Source organism: Helianthus annuus, chromosome 15, assembly GCF_002127325.2.
Source record: "Helianthus annuus cultivar XRQ/B chromosome 15, HanXRQr2.0-SUNRISE, whole genome shotgun sequence".
Classification (NCBI taxonomy): Eukaryota; Viridiplantae; Streptophyta; class Magnoliopsida; order Asterales; family Asteraceae; genus Helianthus; species Helianthus annuus.
Window position 1 is genome coordinate 3,183,442 of NC_035447.2, and position 20,136 is coordinate 3,203,577.

Below are 20,136 nucleotides of genomic sequence, written 5' to 3' on the forward strand. Positions count from 1 at the left end.
TCAAACTCCCGCCGCGTAGCGCGGAGGAGTCCCACTAGTTTCTAACAAGAATGTCACCATTGCTATGATATTACACATACGAAAATGGATGTTGATTAATATTAAAACAACAATGTTTTTATAGTTAAAAGTACACCTATTTCTTTTTCATTAAAACTACAAATTTATTAATGTAACTAACCATATCAATGTTCTGAAAAACAAACTGAGCCACCCAGGGCCGTCTCCGAAAATATGAAAAATAATTTGGGCCCTGTGCGAAATAAAAAATCGGGTCCGACCCACCCTGTTAAAATGAATATCGGTACCGATTTTGATAATATGGATATCGGAATCGATGTTGTTCGGTCAAAATCATACTCTATTTTGAATACAACTATGTTTTCAACAAATTTACGCCTTCTTCCTATTAATTAGTTATCATATTCTCAAGTATCCTTTTCTTTTAAACTTGTACTCATTTTCAATCCTTGATGTTAATGAAAATATACTAATGATATTTTTATTAGAGTTAGAGTTTAACGTGCTTTATTAGCTTATGATTTTCATTATTATGCCAATTATTCTTCCATGTTTTAACATTAACCAATAAAATAAAATATGAAAGGGCTATGATGGAAATTAAAATGAATGACTTGCATAAAGAAAGACATATATAGTAACTAGCAGCCAGCATTAATTAAGAAAGGATTCATTGAATTGTAAAAAGAGAAAAATAACGGAATGCAGCCTCGAACTCAGGACTATCACCTTAAAAACAGGGTTATCAACCACTGGTCTGTGAAGCCATATGGTATCATAATTTAATGTTTATTTACAGAATTGCCATGACTTCCTTTTAGGTTAAATAGTGTGGAATAGTTGGATAAATTTTGGGTCTTATTTACATAGTTGCCATGACTTTCTATTGGGTTCAATAGAGTGAGAGGACCAGATTCCACATTAGAAACTACAAGGCATTTTATAGAAAGTAGAAGTTTAATTTTTAATGCAACAAATACGTGTGTAGATATATCCTTTTTATTTAATATATATTATTAACAAGTCATTTTAAAGAAAATAGAACTCTAATTTTTAATGCAGGAAATACAACCTATATATACCCTTTTTATTTAATATAGATTATCATATCTATTTTAATTCCTTTGTACATATCTAACTTATAATAAAAAACTATAAATAATGCCACGTGACATTATCTCCTTCAACCTAATAAATTTTATTTATATTTGTTTAATAAATTTCTTTTAATATTAATATTAATTAATAACCAATATATAGATATTTCTTATTTTTATCCTTATCTTTATCTTTATCTTTATCTTTATCTAAAATTAATAAATAAGTTCAAATTTGCAATTTAGACCCTTTGTCTTTTTACTTTTAACCCAAAGTTTTTCGTCTTTTGCAATTTAATACCAACTCTTTTTTATTTTCAATTTTGGTCCACCATACTTTTCATCTTTTCCAAGTTTTTCGTTTCGTTCTAATTTTTGTGAGTTAACGCACCGCAACGTGCGTGTGGGGTTCAACATTGTTACATATATTTTTCCCGTTTGACTGACCCGTCGCGTCACATCTATTTTTCTGCGTTTGGCAAGTTCGTCCAACACGCGAGTCCTGGATGAACTTAGTTATTTTTTTCTATGTTTTACGTTTCGGCTTAATTTCTCAGCTACGAGCGTGCGTGATTCAAATATTTTACGTCTGCTTTTCGTTCGGCGTTATTTTTTTCCCGTTTTTATTTATTTTGTTTTTATGAGTTTTTTCTGTGTTGGTGATCGCTGACAATGGTATAGTATTACTACTACTTAACACACTTTATGACAACCGCTGCAACGCAGGGGCTTAATACTAGTATATTACCAAAACATGAATCCCCTTAAGAATAGTGTTTTTTTCCTTTTTCTTTTTTATTTTTTTTCCTTGTCTTTTATTGTGTTTTACTTTAGTGAACTTTTTTTTTTAAATTTGTTTTATTACTTTTTTAGTTTTTGGTTTTTTATATCATTAAAATTGGTATTGATATTCGCTTTTATCGATTTTCATTTTTATGGTTTTTAATTAGTAGAGCCTATAATGTCCAAAGTCACGCTACGTAGCATAGTGGAAAACGATCAAACTCCCGTTGCGTAATGCGGTGAGGAAACCCTATTTTTTAATTGGTATTATCGGAACCGATATCAAAATTTGCTTTTATCGATATTCGCTTTGATGGTTTTCCGATGAGTCAAGCCGATAACGACCAAAGTCACGTCGCGTAACTAGGGAAAACCGATCATACTCCCGTCACGTAGGGCAAGGGAAAAAACCCGGTATCGATATTCGCTTTTATGGATTCCAATGAGTCGAGCCGATAAGGACCAAAGTCACGCCGTGTAGCGTGAGGAAAACAATCAAACTCCCAGCATGTAGCACGAGGGTAAAAGCCTTTTTTTCCCTTTTTTAATCGGTATCATCAGAACGGGTATTGTATTCGCTTTTATCAATCTTTGCTTTTATGATTTCTGATGAGTCGAGCCAATAACAACCAAAATCACGCCACGTACCATGGGGAAAACGATCAAACTCCCGCCGCGTAGCGCGGAGGAGTCCCACTAGTTTCTAACAAGAATGTCACCATTGCTATGATATTACACATACGAAAATGGATGTTGATTAATATTAAAACAACAATGTTTTTATAGTTAAAAGTACACCTATTTCTTTTTCATTAAAACTACAAATTTATTAATGTAACTAACCATATCAATGTTCTGAAAAACAAACTGAGCCACCCAGGGCCGTCTCCGAAAATATGAAAAATAATTTGGGCCCTGTGCGAAATAAAAAATCGGGTCCGACCCACCCTGTTAAAATGAATTTCGGTACCGATTTTGATAATATGGATATCGGAATCGATGTTGTTCGGTCAAAATCATACTCTATTTTGAATACAACTATGTTTTCAACAAATTTACGCCTTCTTCCTATTAATTAGTTATCATATTCTCAAGTATCCTTTTCTTTTAAACTTGTACTCATTTTCAATCCTTGATGTTAATGAAAATATACTAATGATATTTTTATTAGAGTTAGAGTTTAACGTGCTTTATTAGCTTATGATTTTCATTATTATGCCAATTATTCTTCCATGTTTTAACATTAACCAATAAAATAAAATATGAAAAGGCTATGATGGAAATTAAAATGAATGACTTGCATAAAGAAAGACATATATAGTAACTAGCAGCCAGCATTAATTAAAAAAGGATTCATTGAATTGTAAAAAGAGAAAAATAACGGAATGCAGCCTCGAACTCAGGACTATCACCTTAAAAACAGGGTTATCAACCACTGGTCTGTGAAGCCATATGGTATCATAATTTAATGTAGAATATAAATAACATACATATATAATATAAAAAAATTATAAAAATTTTACGGGCCCTTTTACGTTTTTGGCCCTGAGCCGGCGCCCACCCGGCACTTGCTCATGGCCGGCCCTGGAGCCACCAATACTGTCATGAGTTGATAATTCAAATATGGATAAAGCACACATTTTTTTACAAAAGATCAAATACAAACACTTATCATACAAAACATACGAATAAGGTGAAAAGGTAAAAAAAAAATGCGATGACATTTTTCGCAGTTATTTACTCATAGGGTAATTATCAAAATTACCCTACAAATGATCTTGTAGGGTAATTTTGTAAAATGTTCTTATAGGGTAATTTTGATCTTGTAGAGTAATTTTGTAGAGTATCAAAATTACCCTACAAGAACATTTTATAAAATTACCTTACAAGATCAAAATTACCCTACAAGAACATTTTACAAAGTTATCCTACACGATCAAAATTACCCTACAAGATCATTTGTAGAGTAATTTTTATAATTATCATACGAATAAATAATTACGAAAAAATGTCACCGCGTTTTTTTTTTTTTTTGTTTTTTCATGTCTTTTGTACGATAAGATTGGTTGTTTTATAACACACAAAATTTTGGTCAAAATTACATATACAGTACTTGGTTCTTCCTTTCGATGATATGCTTTTTAGTTTGAACAAACCAGTTAAACATGACTACATGAACCAAAATTACTTTGAAAACTGATATAATTTTCAAAAAATATTTACTATTTAACAACTTGCAAACTTATACATCAATGATATTTTTTTAGTATTTATACTTCTTGTAGTTAAAAGTTTGCAAAAATGAAAATTATTGGTTAAAGAAACCTTTGTGAAATCCAAGAAAAAAAATGAGTGGATAAAGGAAAGACATGGTCAAGCATGGATTACCTCACTTTCCCACATAAATGGAGAGTTTAATTCTAGGATACTTGTCCAAAAGGGTTCATAGGTAGAGGTGTACAAAAAAACTGGTTTTAGAATCGAAACCGGAAAAAAAACCGAAACTGGTTTTTTTTTTAACCGGTTTTTTTTATAACCGGTTTTTTTTTAACCGGTTTTTTTTAACCGCCGGTTTTTATACCGGTTACTATTCTCGATTTCAAAAACCGGTTATTAACCGAACCGGTTATTAAAAAACCGGTTAAAACCGGAAAAAAACCGTTTTTTTTGGGAAAAACCGGTTAAAAACCGGTCCCAACCGGTTATACCGGTTATTGTTTTGGACCTCAAAAACCGGTTATTAACCGAACCGGTTATTAAAAAAACCGGTTTTTATTTTGGGTGAAAAAAACCGGTTTTTTTTTTAACCGGTTTTTTAAAAACCGATTAACCGATTTGTACACCTCTATTCATAGGGCTACATTTAAAGCTCCCCCATAACCCAATTATTTCTATAACATTAAAAAATAAATTTTTAACACTCAATTTTTGTGACAACTCGTAATTCGAACCTATCTTTGTGTTTAATGTAACGTATGTAAACGTGATGTGGTTATGTGAACTTTGATGATTAATGAGATGTTATGTTGTTATGATATGTAATTGGATTACACAAACGAACCGATCACACAACAACCCGATCGCACAAGCCTTTGGGCTTGGGCTTCTTACCACTCTCGGCCCACACTCTCTTGTAATCGAAACGAAGGGGAGCCCACGTAAAGGGTTCGACCCACTACCTTTTATACGCATACAAACACCCATCATTGGGGTTTTTGTTCTCTCATTTGTTGCAAACACAACACACACGCAAACCCTAGTTCTCTCCTCTCTCCTCTCTCTCGAAGTCGACATCAACACACCCCATCTCTTAAAGCTTTCTTGATTCGGACCATCCTTGTTTTACCTCATAACCGGTTAGTAATTCATGGTTATTATTTGTTAGATGTAATGATTCATGAATGATATGTGATTGAACACGAATGAATGTAATCGGCCATATATGTGTTTTGATCCGTATGGTTTGGCTGTGTTAGTATGAATTGGAATTGTTAATGATGAATGAAAACCGAATGCTTGTTAATCGGCTGTGATATGTTTACGTTAGGATGACTTATTGTGTTGTCATGATAGGATGTATGCTAGTAATCAAGAATATGAGCCGGGTTAATGTTATAATCGTTGTTATGTTTTGTATACGATTAGGGTTCTTAGAGATTTGATGCTAAAAACCCTTGTTTGATCGATTAAGGGATTGGTTAGAAACTGTAATTGTGTTGATTGATAAGTTGTAATTTTGGAAACTGTTATAATTGGTTAAACGAATTGATTGAAATCAGTAACTGACTTGCATGAATTAAGGAGATATACTACAATCGCACAAGCTTGTCGGTCGCACAAGATCAGATCACACAAGATCAGATCGCACAAGATCTGATCCGATCGAACAAGCTCTGGTCGCACAAGACAAACGCACAAGATTAGTGCAACTGTTAATACACAATGTACAACGTAGGACTACATGATCGCACAAGACCGTGCCGATTGCACAAGTCTAGGGCCACACACACTGTTGGACTTTATTATGTTGATTGGGCCTCAAAGCCCAATCCCAATCGCACAAGGATTGGTCAGTCGCACAAGACCATCCGGATCGCACAAGACTCATGCTGATTCGTTGGGCTGTATGCCTGTTGGGCTGCTTACGTTATTTGGGCCGAGTATGCTGATTAGACTTTTAACTATTTGGGCCGGGTTTATGTTGGATCGCACAACATGTTGTGGATCGCACAAGGCTGTGCTGAACGCACAACATGTTGGGCCGGGTATCTTTGGGCTTCAATGGGTGAATCGCACAAGACTATTAGACTTGTGCGAGCCCAATCCTTTGAATTGCACAAGCATGATAACGTTATGTTATGACTGTTAACGTGACAATATGTGTTATACGTGTTCGTAATCTGTTAGCTCATGTGTAATCATACGTGCATTACTTGAACCTAGACCTGAGTTGTATGGTAACCATGTTAGGACGTGGTTGACCTCTTATCATTCAAGTAACCTTTTCGTGTATCTGCCGAACAAACCAAGGTGAGTTCACACTCTTACCAAGGCATGGGATTCCCGGGGTTGGGAATGGGATTGAATGATTACTTGTACTTACATCACTGCTGAAATACGTACCACTGACCTCGTTAGGTGTAGGACACCTATAGATACAGCTAGACTAGTAAAACACGGGAAGCCCCCACTAATCTTCGCACACATGTCTGTGAGACCGCGATACAAATACTAATCTTCGCACACATGTCTGTGAGACCGCGATACAAATACTAATCTTCGCAAACATGTCTGGGAGACCGCGATACAAATACAAATACAACTAGTCTAGGATACATGGGAAACCCCCACTAACCTTCGCATACATGTCTGGGAGACCGTGATACGAATTAATACGATACCTGGTACAGAACGAACAAATGATTTACGTAACGAATACTATAACTAAACAGCCAACTGTGAACTCGCTCAACTTTGTTGTTGACTCGTTGTTACATGCCTTGCAGGACCTTAGGTATTCGCGGAGCTTGCACTGGGAGGCGCAGTCGTTGTGGGACATGGACAGGGGATGCCATGTTAAAACATTAGAACAGTTTAAACTTATTTCTTACGTTTGGGTTTTCACAATTATGCTTCCGCTAAACAATTACTATGCTTTGTTTTGAACACCTTTCATATTATTTGGTTGAATTACATTTATTGCTTATTACGTTCAATATGATTGGTGGCTTGATCCTGGTCATGTCACGCCTCCAGGCGGTGATACTCCGCATGTGGATTTTGGGAGTGTGACAATTTTGTTAAGTGTCAATGTGTGAATTGTCACCAATATTATTATCAAGTAATATAAACATGTTTCAAGAAAAAAATGTCTAGGTCCCCTTCATTGATCCAATCAACTATAAAAATATGCCATCAAATATATTAAAACTAGTAATAAGACACGCGCGTGTTGCGGCGCGACAAGCATTATGCGATGTGTTAACCATATGAAAACGCACGTTTTGACGTATTCGATTGAACTCAATGTATCCTATAGTTGCATTGCAATTGGATCAAAACGTAACGTAAATCGAATTTATATCGTACTATCATAACGTATTATACGCGACCCGACTAACTCGAATTTATATCGTCAAGCCAAAAACTCTCGAGGGAGTCAAAGTGGCATTTGCAAAGTTCATAAAAAGTTAAGTGGTTAAAAATTGCATTTCCTAAACTTGAGGGCAAAGATACAATTTGATAAAGTTTTGGGGTAAGAATGAAACTATAACAAAGTTGGGACTGAAAAGGAAACTACCATAAAGTTAGGGAGTTAAAAGCAAACTATTTGTAAAATGGAGTAGTAGTTTAGGAACTAAATTTGTCATTTTATGAAACTTTAAAAGTACCAAAGTCAAAGGGTTAAAATTGTAACATGGTGAAAATATGTGGGGGAGGCAAAGCCGGTGAGGTTTCCATCGACTTTTTCTTTTAACAGTATTAGTAAAGTAATAGTAACAAGCGGGTTACGACGAACCTGTCAAACGAGAAGAAAAAAATACGCGTTGCGACGGACCTGTAAAACATGAAAAAATATACGAAGAAAACGTGGAATCCCACACGCACGTTGCGGCATGTTAACTCACAAAATTTAGAACGAAACATAAAACGAAAAAATTATGAAGATTAAAAGTTTGGGGACAAAGTTGAAAAAAAATTGATGGGTTAATTTTGAAAAGATGATAAAGTTTGGATTAAAAGTAAAAAGATCTAAGGGGCTAACATGAAAAGGAAGAAAACCTTTAGGTTACATATGAAAAATTAACTTTTCTTTTGGAAAACTCCCCATGCATGCATGGTGTATAACACCTTAATGCCGAAGATGTTACTAATTTATAGTTGGTAAATGGTTTTATAACTAATCATAAACACTAGTAAATAACATGCAAAAGAATGAAACAAATCAAGAATGCATAATAAGGCTGTAAACGAGTTGAGCTAGGATGGTCTCTAACTCGTGCTCAAAATTCAACGAGGCAGCTCAGCTCGGCTTGATCTTGAGATAAAAGTTAAACGAGCCTAAGAACGAGGCGAGCTTGGCTCAGTTACAAAATGAGCCCGGTCGGCTCATGCCGTTTCTAATCAAGTGTTTTTAGCTAGATTTATTTCAAGCTTTAGTCAAAACGGCAAAAAAATCTATTTAAGTTGGTAACAAGATGCCAACTACCAACCTAGAATGCCTTTAGCTACCATAGCTTTCCATAATAACTTTTCATAGAGGATACGTAACACAACATACCTAGGAGTTGTCAACATAAATGCTCCAACGTGTTGGACATGGCAAACACCATTAGACTATTCGTAGTGAGGTTTTGAGCGTTTTTCCCTAAAAAAAATGCCCCCCCACACCCTCTGGGCGTTATTTTCTCCACGCTCCATGTTTAATTGTTTGGCCAATCACACTTATTTTTCTTTTTGTTTGGCTAATACCTTTTTTGTGGTTTTTTTTATTTAATTATATTACGCCCCTTTTAAGACAATGGCCACATTCCCACTACACTCATTTTAGAAAAACATCCCATAATATCTCATTGCTGACTGAATTGACACATGACACAAAACGCCCAAGAATGAGGACATTATTTGTGTCTTCCACTACACATAGTCTTACACCAAAATTCTTACATTTTAAGGTTTCTTATTTCTTTTTTATGTAAACCATGTGAAATTATGTATTCATGATTATAGAATTTCACTGGTTTTGTTACAAACTTGGAATGTTTAACAATATTTGCGTTTTACATAAAAATTATGTTCATAAACTTAAACTATAATGAGATGCTGTATTTTTTTTTTTTTTTTGTTTTTACGAAAGCGTGCTGAACATTTACATATATCAAATACAGTAATTAATATATCAAAATGATGATTAAAACCAGTGGCGTACCCATAAATTATTTACTGGGGAAACGGACGTGGGTCTTAACCAACATTTCAAGAGGCGCGGTCATGATTTTTGCCTATAAAATACACTAATTTATTTTTTCAAAGGGTGTGGCCGCCCACCCAGCCTATAATCTAGTTCCGCCTCTAATTAAAACACCTAATAGGAAGTTGTAATGGTTTTTTATGTGTGAATCTCTTGATTTTATTAGACCACCCGTAGTGGTTAAGAAAAATAATGCCCCCACCATGGAGCATTATCCGACACGTGTCATCCCAGTCAGCATGGGACGTTATTGCAAAAGTGGCGTAGTGGGAATAATGCCTAATAATCCCCCTACCAATCATTAAAAAAAAAAAAAAAAAAAAAAAACAAACAGACAGTTGGTGATTGGATAGTCAAACCTTGAACACATGCAAAAGAAAAAGCAAACACTCCCATTGGCCACTTGCTTTGCATATTAGCGTTATTATTAAAACGCCAAAGTTCAATTTTTGATATTTTTTTTAAATAACGCCTACCGTAATGGGGGTGGGGGGGGGGGGTTTCCGGGCGTTTTTTTTCAACTTTTTTTTTAAAAAAAAAACGCCCCACTACGGGTGGTATTAATGCACTACGCCACTACTCACTTGAGGTCATGTACTTTAAAAAATAGTGACGTTTTTTTAATAGAAACTTTTTAAATATGTTTCAGAAATACACATTAATTTATTTATAGTTTCCTTAGAAATACGACACCACCTAGGTGAGACGGTGAGTAGTATCACATCACCATCGTTTAGCCACAAGCCTTATCTCAATGATTTTAAATTCTAATAGTCACTTTATAAGATAATGAATGACACTAGTTGCATTAATCCTTAAATGATCAAATGATAATTAATTGTCATCTACAAAATGTTTTGGCACATAAACATCACCTTTGTTTACTCAAATACGCTTTCTACGTTCAGATTGGAGATTCTCTCTGCCCGATGTGCAACTCGGTTGAAGAAACTTCAGAGCATCTCTTCATTGCCTGCCAAGTTGCTTTAATCGTCTGGAACGGAATCAGCTCGTGGTATAAGATTCCTAACATTTTTGCTTTTTCTCTTAAGGATCTTCTTGGTATTCATAAGGAGCTTAGGGCCTCGGAGAAAAAGAAGGAAGCGGATCAAGGGATTATCATGATAGTTTGCTAGAGCTTGTGGCGTGCTAGAAATAATTTGAAATGCTATAATAAACCGATTAAGATAGATAGTATTTTAAGCGAGGTCAAGGCTATGGGTTATCTATGGTTCTCGAATAGATCGAAACATAAAGGGATAGATTGGGGAGAGTGGTGTTCGTTTGTAAATATGTAATCTGTTTAGTTGTTATGTTTGGTCGGCCCGGTTTGGTCCGCTTTTTCGTTAATGAAGTTACTTTTCAAAAAAAAAAAAAAAAAATACAACATATTTACATACTCTAAATTTACATCATTTGTATGCATAAAAGTGTGTAACTCATGCTTTGCTTTGGGAGGATTTCAAAAAAAAAAAATTGATTTTTTTTACTTTTAACTCAAAATTAATTTATTTTTTTACTTATAACACCAAAACTTTCATTTTTTTTTTTCCAATTTACCCTCACAACTTTTGTACTTTTAACTTTGGTCTCCTGTACTTTTCATCTTAAATAAATTTTTCGTTTTACGTTCTTTTTAAATTTTACGAGTTAATACAGCACAACGTGTGTCTAGATCAATGTTTTTACGCCGTCTATTTTTTCCTGTTTGACAGGTTCGTCGCAACGCACGAGTCCTAAATGAGCTTAGTTATTTTTTCTATATTTTACATTTCGGTCTAACTTATTCGCATTAACACACCACAAGTTTAGTGTAGGTGTCATCACCGCGACACGGAAGGTTCTTAATACTAGTTTAAGAAATTTAATAACTTATTATTAGTGACTTCTTTTAGGGTATCCGGTGTGGGAGTCGGCAAAGGTCGGTGAAGGGGTATGGTCCCAGATCTCGCGTCAGCATCGACCGCGAGTGACCATTACCCTTATCAAAACCCCCACTAGCCAACAACCTACTTGTGCCCATGCGAGAACGCATCGACACAAGGGTTGAATCCAATCTGTCTAGTGATGGAGGAGGACTTACCTGGAACATGAGAACGGTAGAGTGATGCGACATAGCATCACATCTGGTGTATGAAAACGGAAGTATTCACAGCGATGCGGCCTCGCACCGCGTCCAGTGAACACTTCTATCAATACAAGGAAGCTGGATAACAGCAACAGTCACCACAGGCGGCGATGCGGCCAGCACTGCATGTCGCGTATTTCTTGATCACAAGCAAGAGACGCGATAACATCAGATGTTACCACAGGCAGCGATGCGGCTCGCACCGCATCCTATACGCTCAACAAGTGGGACTGACACCACAGTGCAAGTGGCACCAATGGCAGTCACCTGTCAGGGCTACGTAAGCAACGGACTGACGTGGCGTAACATCCACAACCGACAAGCCTGACACACCTGCAAAGGTGCAGCACGTCGCCGGTCCGTCCATCATCCTCCTCCTTCACTCCTCGGCTATAAATACCAACCCCAAACCAGGTTTGAGGTATCTCTTCACAACTCTCTCACTACTACTACTATCATACTTTGCTTCCCAAGCAGATTACTGATTCTTACGCCGGAGAGTGGTAACAAGGAGCACCCCCCACCCCATCCTCCTTGTTACGAGTCACGGTTTGTTTCCTTGTGCAGGAGATCAACCCACCGGTGATCCAGCCAGCGATCCTCGAATGGAAGGGATTAACCTTTCTTGACGAGACCAGTGAGTTAACCCTGCCCGGTTAACCATTGTTTCATCATTGGCGCCCACCGCTACTCTTAGCACTTTTTCAGCTATCCTTTTCCCTCTCTCAAGATCATGACTGATCACCAAAACAACACTGGGGATAACCAAAATCCCCCAAACCCAGGTCCGGTAGGGGTCAATCCCTCAACCTCACAACCCGGACACATCGGCACGTCAACGCAAAGGGGTCCCTCCCTTACGTTTGGACACGACTTATCACAGTACGCATCTGTGATCCCACCAGGCACGGACCTTCATGCCTGGTATGACCAGCAGGCAGCCCTGCTGACAGCAACATACAACCGCGCTTGTGCGGAAGCGCAAATACAAGCTGGGCCTACCCCAGCACCGCACACCCCTGCTGACCGTATTCTACAATACGAAGGCAGGGTACATTCACGTCCAGCTTTGAGAAGCAGACGTGAAGACCGCGGATCATCTTATTGTTCGATCCACACAGTTAACGAGGACGATTCCTCGTATGGGTCCCACACCAGGGGACCAGTGCATACTCGCCTAGGTCCGCACGTTGAGGACAGACGACGGTCCGCATCCCGACATGGCTCTGGAATTCAGAGTCGGTTGGGCCCGCAACCGTATACCGAAGGGTATGGTCGTACCGACCCGGACAACCATACATATATCGGGGATTCGCATGACACCAACAGCAGACCGGGAGGACGCAACTATGTCCCTCCCACTCATCCCCGCAACACATACCTCAGGGCCTCAAAACGCCCTGAGAACCAGCCATACAGGCCAAAAGCTGCGGCAGAAAATTCTAAATTCGCCCCGCGAATTGCCCACGCTCATGTTACCACAACAAAATTCTCATTCAACGTCGGGAAATACAACGGTTCGTCCGACCCGGACGAACACATGAACGTTTTCATGGGCGCAGGGTGCAACGGCCTGTGGGACGAACCCACCTGGTGCAACTTTTTCCCCCAGACCCTCACGGGCCTGGCCAGGGCATGGTTCGATTCTTTGCCAGTGGGATCACTGGCCTCATTCGAGGACTTGCACGCAAAGTTCCTCGCTCATTTCAGCCAACAACGACGTCACGTACGTGACTCGTTGGACGTCATGAACATCTGGCGAAGGGACGACGAATCTTTAGAAGCATTCCTCGTCCGGTACAATAAAGAGTGCCTAGAGATAGGTGACGTGCAGGACCAAATGGCACGAAACCATTTCATCAAGGCCGTTAGGGACAGACGGATGGTCATGACCATCTCTGGCAAGGAGGGCTTGCCTAAAAAATGGGAAGATGTCATGGCCGCGGTCAAGACATACGCCCAGACGCAGCGGTCTCTCGAACCGCATGTGGCAAAGGCACAACCCCAAGCCGAAACCTCCCACCAAGGGTCCAAGCGTAACAACAAACGCAACAGGGACGCGAGAAATCGCGACAGTATTTCCAAACCATACTTCCCGCGAACCAACCCGTTTGACCCAAGAAACCACAACGCCCAACGAGACAACCGGGCGTCAAAGAAAGATTCTCGGGACCGCAACTGGACCGAGATCACTATGTCGCCAAGCGAGGTCCTTCTTGCAGACCCGCAATTCTTGCGACCAGCCCAACCAATGAAGTCCAAGAAAAATCAGGATCTCACACTCTATTGTGAGTACCACAAGGACTCGGGCCACACCACCAACAACTGCATCAGTCTCCGGCTGGAGATTGAACGAGCCTTAAAAGAGGGGAAACTGCAACATCTTTTGCCAGGTGGACAAAAACCCACCAAGCGCATCACCCCTCATGGCGTAGGTACCTCCTCCGGGAAGAAAACCATGTACGTGGTCTCCACCCACATGATCAACGGAGGCAAAGGTAGGCCGCGTAAAGCGGCGAGAAGGCCGGACAATGACTGGAAAGACGATAAAGTCGTCTTTCCAAAGGTCCGAGGCGGACCGCGCGATTGGCGCGCCGTCATTATTACAGGCCAACTGGCACACTACTGCACCGAGCGTCTATTCATCGACCCGGGCAGTACTTCTGACATAATCTACGAACAATGCTTCAACCAGTTTGACCAGGAGGACAAAGATCGGTTGCAAGCAGTAGATTACCCATTGGCCGGGTTCGCAGGGGAAACTGTTTTTCCCCTGGGCCAGATCACCTTTCCTGTGCGTCTGACCAGCGGAAGACACACAAGAACAGAAGAGGTAAACTTCATGGTTTTACCTCACACCTGCAGATATGACGTACTCCTTGGGAGAGAATCCCAGGGAGATTTCAATATGATTACATCCGTTCCCCACTCTGCTGTCGGTTTTCCAACCGAATCGGGGGTCGCGATAATCTACGCACGAAGGGACGTCATGATGTCGGACGAAATACGTCTGACCAAGGTCGCAAGGCCCACCCCCAACAAACAACCAGAAAAATGGGTTCTCAACGCGAGATACCCAGAACAAAAGGTTACCTTGGGTCACGCCTTGTCCCCGACCACAAAAGCGCACCTGAAGCAGCTTCTCTTCAGGAACCAAGACATTTTCGCATGGACACCCGCAGACATGACAGGGGTCCCGCGTGATATTGCGCAACATCACTTGAATACCTTGCCAGGTATCAAGCCGGTGATCCAAGGCCAACGCCACCTTGGATCCGCTAAAAACCAGGCGATGCAAGAGCAGGTCGAAGAACTGCTCTCCGCAGGCATCCTGCGGGAAGTTAAATACCAGACTTGGTTATCCAACCCAGTCATGGTAGAGAAACCATCCGGGGGCTGGCGCATGTGCGTCGATTACAAGGACCTCAACAAAGCCTGCCCCAAGGATTGTTACGCACTTCCAGCAATCAACGAAAAGGTCGATAATCTAGCACCATTCAGATGGAAGTGTTTCCTCGATTGCTACAAAGGGTACCATCAGGTACAAATGGCAATCAAGGATGAAGACAAAACGGCATTACGGACTCCTACCGGGAATTACTGTTATACAAAAATGCCATTTGGGTTGCGCAACGCGGGCGCAACTTATCAAAAACTGATGAATGACACTTTCCGCGGGCAAATAAGCAAAAGTGTCGAAATCTACATGGACGACCTAGTCGTCATGAGCATGGAAGAGGATACCATGCTCACAGACATTGACAGAACATTCCAGACTCTGCGAAGCGTTAACATAAAGCTTAATCCAGGGAAATGCTCGTTTGGAATGGAAGAAGGCAAATTCCTTGGATTCATCGTGACTAAAGATGGATTCAAGGTAAACCCGGAGAAAGTTCAGGCGATCGAGCGCATGCCATCGCCTTCAACAATGAAAGATATGCAACAACTGGCCGGCAGGCTAGCATCACTCAACAGATTCTTAGCCAACCATGCAGCTAAGTCTTATCCTTTCATCAAGACCCTGCGGAACTGTTTAAAGAAAGAACAATTCCAGTGGACCGCAGAGGCTGAGAACGCTTTCCGGGAAATGAAGGAGTGTTTGATACAACTCCCAACTTTAACCGCACCACGCAAGGATGAACCACTCATACTATACTTATCCGCCGCGGACAACGCGGTAGGTGCGGTATTGATAGTGGAGCGAGAGGGGGTTCAAACACCGATCTATTACATCAGCAAGATGCTCAACGACTCAGAAACAAGGTACTCAATAATGGAGAAGTTGGTGTTAGCATTGGTGCACGCTTCAAAACGGTTGCGACGCTACTTCGCAAATCATGTCATCACAGTGCTAACCAATTACAGGATCGGCCCGATCCTATCCAAACCTGACATCTCTGGGAGATTAGCAAAATGGGCAATAGAGCTGGGCGCACACACGCTGAACTACAAACGCGCCCCGCAATTAAAGGCCAAATCTTAGCTGATTTCGCCGCCGAAGTACCGGTGAATCGCATCCAAGAATGTGAAGAAGCACAACACCCTGCACCAACGCCATCTTCCTCAGAAACCTGGGCACTATTCACCGATGGTGCCTCCAACGAGGAAGGAGTGGGCGCAGGTCTGTGACTCGTCAGCCCCGATGGTCAAGAGCTTACGTATGCAATCCGCCTCGATTTCAAAAGCACAAACAACGAGGCCGAATATGAAGCCCTACTGGCAGGACTACGTTTAGCAGTTAAACTCGGCGTGCAACATCTGGAAGCACACGTCGACTCTTTGTTAGTTGCAGGACAGATACGCGGCGACTATGCCGCAAAGGGGGATATCATGATCCTCTACCTCGAGCAAGCCCTGCAACTAACATCAAAGTTCACTTCGTTTAATATCCGACATATTAACAGGAGTGAAAACAAATCCGTAGATGCACTCTCCAAACTTGCATCCACCAGCTTCCAACACCTGGCAAAGGAAATACGTATCGAAATTCTACAAAATCCTTCAGTACCCTGCGCCAGGTCAACGTCATCCAATACGGGACAACATCGTGGATGACACCAATTATTGCATATTTGCAATCAGGTGTGACTCCCGAAAGCAAATCGGAGGCACGCAAGCTACAATACAAAGCGTGCCATTATCAAATGGGTAACGGTATCTTATACCGCAAATCATACCTAGGGCCACTACTACGATGCGTCAACCCCCAGGATGCCACATACCTCATCAGAGAGATACACGAGGGTATGTGCGGCATACACGCAGGACTACGCATGGTAGTGGCCAAAATCATGAATGCTGGGTATTACTGGCCCGGCATGCACCTGGACGCCGTCAAAGAGCTGCGCAAATGTATCAACTGTCAACGACATGCTCCAAAAACTTTGCGCCCCAAAAACAACCTGGTCCCGGTCACCACCGCATGGACCTTCCAGAAATGGGCAATCGACGTTGTGGGACCTTTCCCTGACGCACCAGGTGCAGTCAAATTTATCATAGTAGCGGTTGATTACTTCACAAAATGGGTAGAGGCAAAACCGCTCGCCTTAACCACTGCTATGATAACAAGAAAATTCATATGGGAACACATCATCTGCCGTTTCGGTCTACCAATGTGCATCGTTACCGATAATGGCACCAACTTTGCTGCTGACGAATTTCAAAAATGGCTAGAAGAACTACACATTGAACATATATTCTCATCCGTGGCACATCCGCAAGGAAACAGCCAAGTTGAGAGTATCAACAAAAGTCTAGTCGAGGGCATCAAAGCAAGGTTGGGAACAGCCAGGCGTGGCTGGGTCGATGAACTCCCAAGTATCCTATGGGCTCATCGCACAAGCCCAAAAACAAGCAATGGGGAAACACCCTTCAGCCTAGTCTATGGCTCAGAAGCGGTGATCCCCGCGGAAGTAGGCCTCCCTTCACCCAGAATGTTGGCTATTGAAAAAATAGACAACAGTATGGAACGCAGGATCGACTTAGACCTTTTGGAAGAAAGGCGTGAAAACGCTGCCATTAATGAGGCTAAGTATAAATCCAAACTGGAAAAGTACTACAACTCGCGTGTCCGCGTTTGTACTTTCAACCCGGGAGACTACGTCCTCCGTGACAATGAAGCATCTAATGCTGAACGCCCAGGGAAACTTGCCCCCAAGTGGGAAGGACCCTACCTCATCAATGAGGTCTTGGGAAAAGGCGCGTACAAATTGCAAACGTTAGAAGGCGAACCTATCGCACGTACATGGAACGCACAACAGCTCAAACGCTGTTACATGTAAGCCATGTTTTTACATTTTCATGTAACCTATCGGGCCGCAGGCCATTTGCAATTAAATAAACGAACGATTCAAAGCAATATTGTTTGTTACTACTATTACAAATGCGTGTTCCACTTTGCGGTATCCGCAAAAACAGATTAGCAAAATCTTCATTCGCGATACCCACACAAAGTGTCAACCACACACAAATATTGTAATAGGCCAGCAAAAGGCAGAATATCAAGTGTCTATCTGGCTGGATAGACAAGTTTTTATAAAACTTACACAATTCCTAAACCCTAAAAAGGTAAATAATGGAATTAACGCGTACTCATACGACAAAGGTATGGAGTATACTTGACCCCATTCACAAATGGGTAAAGTTCCGCATATATACGTTCAAACATGCAAGAATTAAAAACACTTGTACAAATTGAACAACAAACTTTATATTCAAAAAATTCAAGCACCCACGCGATGCTTAATGGATTTACATAGAGTTTCCCACATTTACAAAAGGAAAGCAAAAAAGGGGGCACACTAGCCAACCTAAACCCTATTTTGTACCACTGATACCCGCGCCATCTTGGCCGCCACCAGCGGGATTTTCCTCTTCTGCATCGGCATACAGCATCCGCAACCGGTCAACGTAATCCGCAGCCTCTAAACATTCGTCCAACTTCTCCACGCAAGAGAGGGACGTATCATAAAAGGCGGCTACAGCCGCGTTAAGACGACCTTCGGTGTCCACGTCACGAAACCCTGATCGCTCTTCGGTAAAACCGCCTTCAGACATGACGTTCATATGACCGACACAGCGGCTGTAACCAGCTTTAAAACCGGCATCGCGGGCACGTTCCTTGACCAGGTCCAAACCAGTTGCAGTTTCAGGAGTATCCATGATAGCCTGAACAATCTGCGACAAAAGGATAACAAGGTCATCATATGGTCAACCTTTGATACAAAGTCAGATAATACTTACATATACGATGCCTTGACTCCGCATCCACTCACGATCAGCCTCCAGTTGTTGGAACGAAGAAGTCAGAGCATCTGTGGCCTCAACAGCAGCGTTAGCCCGCTCTTCAGCAACAGTCGCGCGGGCTGTAAGGTCCGTAACCGCGACCTCCCGGGCCTGAACTTCAGCCTTTCAAAGAGCAGAAAACAGTTTACTCAGTAAACATTCTAAAAAGGCAGAGAAATATACAACAGAGGTAACGAATCATACCTGAAGGCTGGCAAAAACTTTATCCAAACGGGTGCGCTCAGCATTCGCCTCTTTAAGAGCCTTAGAAGAGCGGCTCTCCCTCTCTTTGGCCTCCTCAAAGGCCTTTGCAGCACGAGCCCCCGCTTCCTTGGCCTCTTCAAGCGCCTTTACGGCCCCAGCCTCTGCCCGCTGCGCCTTAACTGCAATCGCCTCAGCTGCAGCTTTTTCTTTGACCAACGCAGCATTCGCTGCCTTGGCATTCGTCAACTCCTGACGAGCACGAAACAGATTATCATTCTGCTTAGCCCAAGACTCATTCCACTTCTTGCGCTCGTTGGAAAACTTTTCGTTCCAACTCTTGCGTTCATCAGAAAGTAATTTGGCAAGAGTACGAACCTGTTTCAGCTCAGCAGTAGCAGCCCACGCCGCGGTCTGTTTCTCCTTAACAAAAGCAGCTCTATCCCTTTCAAGCTGCTCCGCACCCGCACGAGCAGCCTTTACCAACTCTTCAGCTTCGGCCCGCAAGCGAACAACTTCTTCTTCCCTGCGGCCTAACACTTTGTAGTCTTCCAAAATGGCATTCGCCACAATGGAACTTCCTACTAGCATTGTAGAAAGTTGGTTGATGCGCAGCTCACGGGGTGCAGCACGGGCACGTTCAACTTCAAAAGGGGTGCCCAGACCACCCAAAATCTCCTTGCACGCGGAAGGATCGTTAGAAATATCATCCCCCTGCATAACAGTCTAGGGGGGTCGATGATACGCGGTACTTCGATCCTGCGTGTAGGTGCGGTAATAGTACTCCAATTCAGACTCCCCAGGCTGAATAGGAGGCCCATCATAACCCGCACCACCGGAAGAAGAACCGGTAACCTTCTCACCAGCAGAAGCTTTCTGCGGCTCAGCACCATGCTGCCGCACCTCAGCATCTGACTTCTGTTTCCCAGCATCTGAAAACCTCAAGTCCAATCCATCACCCTCATTGGGAGAGATCAGATTGTTGGAGGAATCCACAGTATCAAAAATCTCGGAAGCAGTCTTCTCCACCGTCTTCTCCACCTGCACGGTGGGATCGCGAACCGGCCCAACAAAAGGTGTCGCAGGCTCCTTGGGCACCACAGGTTCCTTCGGCACCTCCGCGTCCGCAGCAGCGGTATGCACGGGAGGCG